Raw genomic sequence first — 9,604 nt, forward strand, 5'->3', positions numbered from 1 at the left:
AGAGCTTTTAAGGTCCCTTCAGTTTACACATCAGACAGAACATCTCACCCCCCTCCCCAAAAAAACCCCTTCATTTATTACCCCTCCTCTGTCTCCACCCCCCTGCTGTGCCCCCTCACCACCTCACCCCGCCCTCGGGTCTGATCCTCTCTCTGGTGTTCGGAAGTCACTCAGTCGCCCACGTGAGGAGGAGCCGGAGTTACATAACATCTGTTTTACCCAGAAGCCCTTGCTTTACTTTACATGATGGAGTTCTGTCCTCCCCTCCGTCCCTCTGTGCCACCCTGCACCCCCCCCCCACGCCCGTTCTTCCCTTCACCCGTTCCTCTGTATGTTCCTCCATCCGTCTTCAGCTCTCCTATCCTTCTTCTTATCGTTTCCTCTGTCGTTCCATCTGCTTCCCATCATGCTTCACCAGGTTCTTCACCCCACTGTTCTTCTCATCCTTTCATTTGTTCTTATCTCGTCCTTCCCTCCGTTCCTGCATCAACTTCTTCATTTCTTAATTAATTGGAATATTCTCCACCATTTGATAGATTCCTCTTGGTTTCTTTACTGAGCTCGGTCCTGGCACAGGCACAGAGACACAGACACGGCCGAGTACCAAAGATCTTCTAACTTTATTCGGGGAATTAACAAGAATAAATACTTAAAGAAAAGGGGTTGTTGGTAGACACTGAAAGCAGGCAGCTGTTGTACAATGTGTGAATACTTTCAGGATGTTGAAGTAACATTGATCAAAGGGACGGTAGGAAGTTCCAGGGTGCGAACACATACATATGGTTGTAATAAAACTCATGGCTATAAAGTTAACTAAAGAACTAAATATATTCTAACAATTTTGTTCTTATTTAGTACTTTAGTACTTATTTAGTAGTCTTTAAATCTTCCCTCCAGTCTCTCTGTCCTTTTGTCTGTTCCTCCATCGTTGTTTATAATGGAGCTGGAGGTGCAGGAATGTTATCTGATGGTTTTGGGTTCGGTTCTGTAGAAACCTAATGAGCGAGCAGATCGATGGAACAGATAACGCCAGTCAGACGAACGAGTTCCTGCGACTAAATTTCCGGCTGATTCTGTCGTGTCGAGGGAATCATTCGCCGAACGTTGACTTTATTTAAACGTTGAATTACGAACAAACGTCAGGCGTCACGTCTGTGGTTCTGAAGCTTGGAGTGACGTGGGAGGTGCGGATCGGGTCGCGGAAGATTTTCTTTAGAAACGTGGTGAACAAAAGTGGATTTATTAGATAAATATTGACATGGTACCAACGGCAAGTCTAGAAATAATCGAATACGTGAGTGGAACTTAATTTAGGACAGAATTGACGACACATTGCTGGTGTGAGTTGGTGTGATGGCGCTGTGCTGGTTGTACTGGCTGTATTGCTTCTGCTATGTTCCGAGTGTGAGAGTGTTTTTCTCCGGCCCGTCATGGAAAAGCGATATTTTTATCATCAACTGAGAATATAAACAGCTTCTGGACGGATATACAGGTGAGTCCGGCGCCCCCTGGAGGACAGATGAACCACAGAACACGTACTAGGCAGGAATAAAAAAAGGACCAGGGTTCGAGGTGGGATTGTGAAAAATGGTCAACCTTTTAAAATAAGGTCACTGGAAAACAACCGTTTAGAATCACTGCATTATGCATAAAACAGTCCAGCGTTTAACCTGAAGCTACGCTCATTACGTACGCCTGTTTTTAAAAGGATGCCCGCTGACCTTATGCTGACTAAACACGGCTAATTGTATTTGTTACGGCCCTCAGCGAGTCCTCACCACGGTGGCTGAGGGCGCGTTCGTGTTTACACACATCCAGCCTGAGCTTATCAGCCCAAACTGGATCTGTAGAAATTTCTGGATGTGATACGACAAAAGCAACAGCAGCATCCTTCCAGGCAGGATTTTTATTAAACATTGTCTGCGTGTGTGAGTGAGTGTGTTTGTGAATGAGTGTTTGTGTAAGTGTGAGTGTGTGTAAGTAAGTGTGTGTATGTGTGTGTTTGTGTGTGAGTATGTGTGTTTGAGTGTGTGTGTGTGTCTCTGTGTGTATGTGTGTGTGTGTGTGAATGTGTGTTTGTGTGTGTATGTGTTTGTGTAAGTGAGTGTGTGTGTGCATGTGTGTGTATGTGTTTGTGTAAGTGTGTATGTGTGAGTGTGTGTAAGTGAGTGTGTGTGTGCATGTGTGTGTGTGTATGTGTGAGTGTGTGTGTGTGCGTGCATGTGTGTGTGTATGTGTTTGTGTATGTGTGAGTGTGTGTAAGTGAGTGTGTGTGTGTGTGTACATGTGTGTGTGTGTGTGTGTGTATGTGTTTGTGTAAGTGTGTATGTGTAAGTGTGTAAGTGAGTGTGTGTGTGTGCATGTGTGTGTATATATGTGTTTGTGTAAGTGTGTATGTGTAAGTGTGTGAGTGTGTGTGCATGTGTGTGTGTATGTGTTTGTGTAAGTGTGTATGTGTGAGTGTGTGTAAGTGAGTGTGTGTGTGTATGTGTTTGTGTAAGTGTGTATGTGTGAGTGTGTGTGCGTGTGTGTGTGTGTATGTGTTTGTGTAAGTGTGTGTGTGTGTATGTGTAAGTGTGTGTGTGTGTATGTGCGTGTGCGTGCATGTGTGTGTGTGTGTATGTTTGTGTAAGTGTGTATGTGTGAGTAAGTGAGTGTGTGTGCGTGTGAATGTGTGTGTGTGTGTGTGTGTGCGTGTGTGTGTAATTCCCCGGTTTGTCCGGGGTGTGGCAGTGTTTAGCCGCTCCACTGATCACACAATTTATGCAAATCCCGCAAACCCATCAGCGTCCGGTTCTCTTTATCACACTCAGCACCTTGAGAGAGGAACCGCGGAGGACCGAGCCGGGGGGGGGGACCGGGGGGTACGGGAGAGGACCGGGGGGTATAAAAGAGGCTCAAATCAAATCCGTCCTTTGATTTTCTTTTTTTTGAGAAAAATCTGCAGCTAAGAGGGAAGTGAAAAGCACCAAGGGGAGAAAATAGCAACCCAAAACATGATGAGCTCAGGAAAAACAGAACAGACTGGGGTGTCCGTGTGTCCGGCTTTAGGGTGGACGGTCCGGTTTTTCAGGTCCAGATTCTGTCACCTAAAGGAAGAGGGTCCCCTAAAATGTATGCACTTTTGTTTTTGTTATTTATTACACATCATATTACCAAAAGAGGGAGGCACGGTGGCTCGGTGGGTAGCACTGTCGCCTCACAGCAAGAAGGTCCTGGGTTCGATTCTTTCTGTGCTTAGTTTGCATGTTCTCCTCGTGTCTGTGTGGGTTTCCTCCGCGAGCTCCGTTTTCCTCCTACAGTCCAAAAAAACATGCAGTCAGGTTAATTGGAGACACTGAATTGCCCTATAGGTGAATGAGTGTGTGTCCAGGGTGTTACTGTGTGCCTTGCGCCCATTGAAAAGCTGGGATAGGCTCCAGCACCCCCCGATAAGCGGTTAAGAAAGTGAGTGAGTGAGTACATGGCCAAAAGTATTTGGACACCTGATCATGAGCTTGTTGGACACTTATTAAAACTTATTAAAAGGTATTAAGCGACGTCTGTACGATCTTCTCAGCTGGAACAACAGCCACTTCTCACATGGCTTTAAAGTACATCTGTGGGAATTTGTGCCCGTTCGGTCAGAAGATGACAGCATTTGTATGTCTGGGCACTGACGGATCAGTCGGTCTTCCGGTTCATCCCAGATGCTTTTCTTCATGTCTTGCTTTGTGCACAAGAAAGAGCCTTCCCTAAACAGTTGCTGTAAAGTTAAATGCATGTAATTTAGAATAATTTATATAATTAGTTTATTTTACCTGTTAGGAACTGTTGTGGCTGAAACACATGAATATATTACCTAGAAAAGGCGACCCAATACTTTTGTCCGTATATCGTATCTATATTAATGTTTATTTATTAATTTTTGCTCTTTCGATCCCGTGTAAAGACACTTTTATCATAATCAAGCGTTTTTTTTATTTGCCGGTGAGTAACGGCGTTAAAACAAGTCCATTAGCGTCCGTTTCCCACTCCAGTCCTGAGTAATGTATTTTTCCCATCGGGTCGAAGCCAGCGCCTCCTGTTTGGCCTACTTCTCCGTGATTTATGTCGACACGTCCGCCGCGGGGGGTGAATAGGCATCCGTCTCGCCCGAGGACCGAGGGAACGGTGAAACAAAGACGCCGCTTCGGCTCCATAGCGACGAGAAAGCATTTAGCTTCCCAAACTGCTCCGAGGAGTCAATGATCCCATTCAGGGATCCATCAGCTCCTGCTTTCTCCTGAAGATTGAGCGCCGTTTGATTGATGCACCTAAAAGAAAAGACGAGGGCTGTCGTAAATGTGTGTGTGTGAGCACGATGTTTAGCATCTCACTCAGTAAACTCATTCACATCCATTCCTGTAGCAGCACCAACATGTTCAACGTTTAAAATGTGGTCAAAAGTATGTGGACACCTGATCTTGAGCTTGTTGAACACGACGTTCCAAAACCCTGAACATTGTCTGGGTTCGAATCTCATCTCTGCTACGAACAACGATTGGCTCGTCTGAGTGAATTGCGACCTCCGCTGGCTGATTGATGGCACTGCACAGAGACGGGGAATAATGGATATCAGTGCCTGTGTGCGTTATACAGATCTCTATATGAGGCAAATGTAGCCTAGCGATTAAGGTACTGGACTAGTAAGCAAAAGGTTGCTGGTTCAAACCTCACCACTGTCAGTTTGCCACTGTTGGGCCCTTGAGCAAGGCCCTTAACCATCAATTGCTTAACGTGTAAGTTGCTTTGGATAAAATGTCGCTTTGAAAATATAAATGTTAATGAACCCTTCTGGTGCAGGTGAAAAGAAGTGGTTGGCTACTGCGCACGTGTCGGAGGGGGTGTGTGTTAGTTTTGCCCCTCCTCGGGTCAGGAGGACTCTGCAACAGAAAAGGGGAAATACATTCGAGGAATAGGATACGACTAAACTAAACGTGAAATGCATTAAAAAATATATAAAAATATGACAGAAGGTGGGTTGGTTGCTTTATCTGCCCCCAGGTGCTTCGCCTCCGTATTTGAGGTGTATTTCTACCCTGCATCCAGGGTGGCACAGAGCCCACCACAACCCTGATCAGAATGAAGTGGTTACTACAGCTTACTCTGTAGTCACTGCACAACAATCACAGAACAGAACACCACGTGGAAAAAGGTCACAAAACCTTCAGACTCGACCTCCAGACTCGACCTTCCGCCGGTGACATTTTTCTCCGCGGGAGACAGAACCCGAAGAGGCATCGTGGTGAAGTTGACGCACCCGTAATGCCCTCCATCCATCTTCCCGACAGCCGACGCCCTCGTAGATTTCCTCAGTGCTGCTGTGAAATGAAGATGTTTTGTCCGAGCCGGATCGACCCGTCATACAGGGACGTTTCTATCACGCGGACCTCAGACGTCAGGATGTGAGGTGTTCCGGCACGTGAGGGACGTCTAAACCGAGCCCGTCTTCCTCATACGGCGCATATGCTGCGTACACACGTACTGAAAAGTGCCTGATTCAGATTTTATTTTCAGCATGTAAAACCTGGTGACCCGCCCTGCTCCCTACTACCTACCTGATCAGCTCCTCGGTAGATTCTAATAAGACCTGGAGCTCATAATCAGATTATTTAGATGCTCTACTAACGTCTCCCTCTGTGTACCGAAAACGCTCCCTGTCCCTGACGCCCCAATTTACAAACTGTATAATTACAGCTTTATACAGATAAAACATCAATGAGAATTTATTTACATTTGAAAAGAACTCTGTTAGTTGCTCCACCATATTATTCGTCCACCACGTTTGTAGTTTTTTGTGAGAAAAGTCGTGCCACTGAGAAGGTGTCGGACGCTCCCTCGTCATTCAGTCAGATCATCACTCAGAATTAAGGCGCCTCAGTAGGAGCATTTTAAGTGATTTAAGAATTTAGACACGCCCTCTTCTCAGGAGCGTAAATTGCAGGTCATGCCATCATTAGCGGTGTAGGAAGCGGCACAAAGTGCCACAGGTCGGAGCTTATTCATCTCGATCTGTCGAACCTCATCATCGTTCCTCTGCTGGATCTGAGCGGTCCATCTGAGAACAGGCTGGAGAAACGTCGAGGCTAATAGAGGTAATTCACCGCTGGCAGATATGCACAGCTAGCGTAATTGTTCGGCTGATCAGCAGGTCGAAGCCCGGACTGAAACCATGGAGATGATCCATCTGGGACTGGAAGTGCACGGACAGATCTGTGGTGGCGAAATTTGGCACATCCGGTTCATACGGAGATCCGTATCGCGCACAGAGAGTCATGCACCTAATTCCCAGAATCCCCCCGTCTCTGTGCAGCACAATCGATCAGCCAGCAGAGGTCATAATCGCAGCAGTTATGATTAATCCCCTCTGGTTCAACCACTGTCTGTTGTTGCAATATAGCACCTATAATGGGGACATGGGTACAGAACCGGGTAGCACAGTAATGCAAGAAGGTCAACTTGTCCAGCGAATTCATTTTTTCCACGATCATGTGGACGGCCGGGCACGTGTGCACCGTTTACCCGTGGAAGAGGTGCGCCAGGGTGCACTCGAGGACCATCCACCTCAAGATACACAGGAGCTGAAGGACCGGCTGGTACCATCCAAGTACCATGAACCACAGGGACTCCTCCAGATCTCTCGGAGGGTCAGAACCGTTCCTCTTGGCTCATTACAGTCCAGATGTTGGTGTTCAGTTTCCAGCTGTGGCTCTCGATCACCCATATATCAGTTCTGCTCTGTATAGAGGAGCATCTCAAACCTCTGATTTTACCCTCCTCCCCCCTTTTCCCCAAATCCCATCCTCCGAACCACAGGACTATTTAACATCAGGGTGCATGTGGGTAATTATGTCAGCGCCGGGTACCAGAGCGCACGCCAAAAACCCCCCAAAAGCATTTCCATAATGATTTAGAGGGGAAGTGAAGCGAGGAGGAGACGCCCCGGGAGCGCACATCCTTCAGGCTCATGTTATTTTGTTCAGATGGTTTATGAGACGCTCACGTCGCTGGGTGCTAAGCGTTTATAGATGGGGGTTTTAATACGCCCATGCTGGGTGTGACTGGGACCAGTGTAAATATTAGGATAACGGTCATCGGCATGAATGCTCCCCAATCACGATGATTTACTGGTTCGAATTTTCCCAGCAATTACGGCGAGATTTCGACGCCTGGCCGCACTCCCCCTGGTGACGTAGGCATTTTTACCACGTGATGGACTACAGCGATACGGACAAAAGTATTGGGACGCCCACAATTGCTAACAGGTGTAATAAATATGCTTTTAACCTCACAACGGTTTAGGGAAGGTCCTTCCCGGTTCCAGCATGACTGTTTCCCTGTGGAATGAACTGGAACATCAACAGAAGTTATCAGCGCCCCTTAGCAGCACAAACGCTGTCATATTTTCACTGAACGGGCACAAATTCCCACAGACGAACTTCAAAACCTTGTTTTGTAAAAGGCTTTCTCAGAAGAGCCGTGTGCTGAACATCCCTCACCCTCAATGAGATCTGGACTAGTAATCAGAAGGCTGCTGGTTCAAGCCCCGCTGCTGCCAAGTTGCCACTGTCGGGCCCCTGAGCGAGGCCCTTGATCCTCAATTGCATAAACTGTATTCAGTCATGAATGTAAGTCGCTTTAGATAAAAGCTTCTGCTAAATGTCACATGTAAATATGATAAATTATATGCTTCCTATTTTGTGTCAACAGTAGTTTAGGGAAGGTCCTTTCTGCGTCTCTGTGCTCTGGAATGAACTGGAACATCAACGGAGGCTTTCTCGACCAACATCAGTGCCCCAGCCATAGAAATGCTCATTCATTTTGACTGAACGGGCACAAGTTCCCACAGAGGTACTTCAAAGTCTTCTCAAATCAATTAAATATTTGTTGTAGCTCAGCAGTTAAGGTACTGGACTAGTAATCATAAGGTTGCCGGTTCAAGCCCCACTACAACCAGGTTGCCACTGTTGGACCCCTGAGTGAGGCCCCTAAACATGAACTGCTCAAACTATATTTAGTCATAAATGTAAGTCACTTTGGATAAAAGCGTCTGCTAAATGCCACAAATGTAAATCTAAATATGATACATTCTATGCTTCCCATTTTGCAACAACAGTTTAGGGAAGGGCCCTTTCCTGTTCCAGCATGAATATCCACCTGTGCACAATGTGAGGTCCATAAAGACGTGATTTGACCAGTTTGGTGTGGAGGAACACCAGTGTTGAAACCTTGGCCTCAAACCCATCGCAAACGTTTGGGACGAATTGGAACAAGCATAGTGACGAGCCAGCCAGGTCTTCTGGTCTGATATTCCCTATTATAGCGTCATCACGGTGTCCGGCGATTTGGACCATGAAGTCCAACAAGCTCACGGTCAGCAGTCCAAGTCTGTGTGTATTTTTGCTGCCAAAATGAACACTGAGACCTGAAAATTTAAAATATTATTTATTTATTTATAAAGAAAGTCCAGTTTCGGTCTCGTTCACGTGGACCTGACAGAGAACTGAATACACGATGGCGGCGGCCGCATGGATCTACATGTTAATGTAATCAGCGGGCGCGGTGCAGCGCTGAGCTCTTCAGGATGAGGAACTGGAGGAGATGTGGAGCGTACAGAGAACTGGAGAGGACCGAGGGGCTGATGGAGCTTCATTAGAATTTTAAATCTCCCGGTGGATGATGGTGCGTTTACGGAGGAGTGAGAACTCGCTCTATAATACCCTCATTACCGGCCATGAAGAGACGCCAGTTTAGTGGCTTCATCCACAGCGAGCTGAGCTGGGAGGAATGGGAAAGACAGAGTGCGTCTTTAACGGACCAGTTTAACCAGTGAGCAGGGATTTCTTGTGGAACTGTGGATTACTGTTTAATTAAAAACAGTGCATAAATCACACGTTTAGCTCAAAGGAAAGTAGTTTATTAACCCTAACCCTAACCCTACAGATACTCCTGTTCCTGCTCACTGTTAAAAACATGCAAAAGGTGGATTAGCTGCTCTACACTGTGCCTAGGTGTGAATGAGTGAGTAAGAGAGTAAGAGAGTTTATATATATATATGCAAATTCTTCTTTTTTATAATAATAATAATAATAATAATTATTATTATTATTATATTTATATTTATTATGTTATTACTGTTATTATTATTATTATTATTGTATTTATAATATTTATATTACTATTAATATTTATAATTACATGAATACATTGTTATTATTAATATATTTATAGGTATTATTATTATGTTTATTCTATTGTTGTAATTATATTACTATTAGAATTATTTATTATTACATTATTATTATTATTATTATTATTATTGTTATTATTATTATTATTATTATTATTATATTTATTATTATTATGTTATTGTTATATTTTTCTCCACACATTAACTTTATTCTTTTTCGCTTAGTGCTTAATCCTGGTCAGGGTCACAGTGGGTCCAGTACAACTTGCCAGAGGGCACAGGAGCAGTTTAAAGTAGCCAATACACCTTCTGCATGCTGAGATGTGAACAGGTACCAAAGTACCAGGAGGAACACACGGACATGAGAAGATTCACACACGACGACACACAAAT

This window comes from Trichomycterus rosablanca, chromosome 24 (assembly GCF_030014385.1).
Source record: "Trichomycterus rosablanca isolate fTriRos1 chromosome 24, fTriRos1.hap1, whole genome shotgun sequence".
NCBI lineage: Eukaryota > Metazoa > Chordata > Actinopteri > Siluriformes > Trichomycteridae > Trichomycterus > Trichomycterus rosablanca.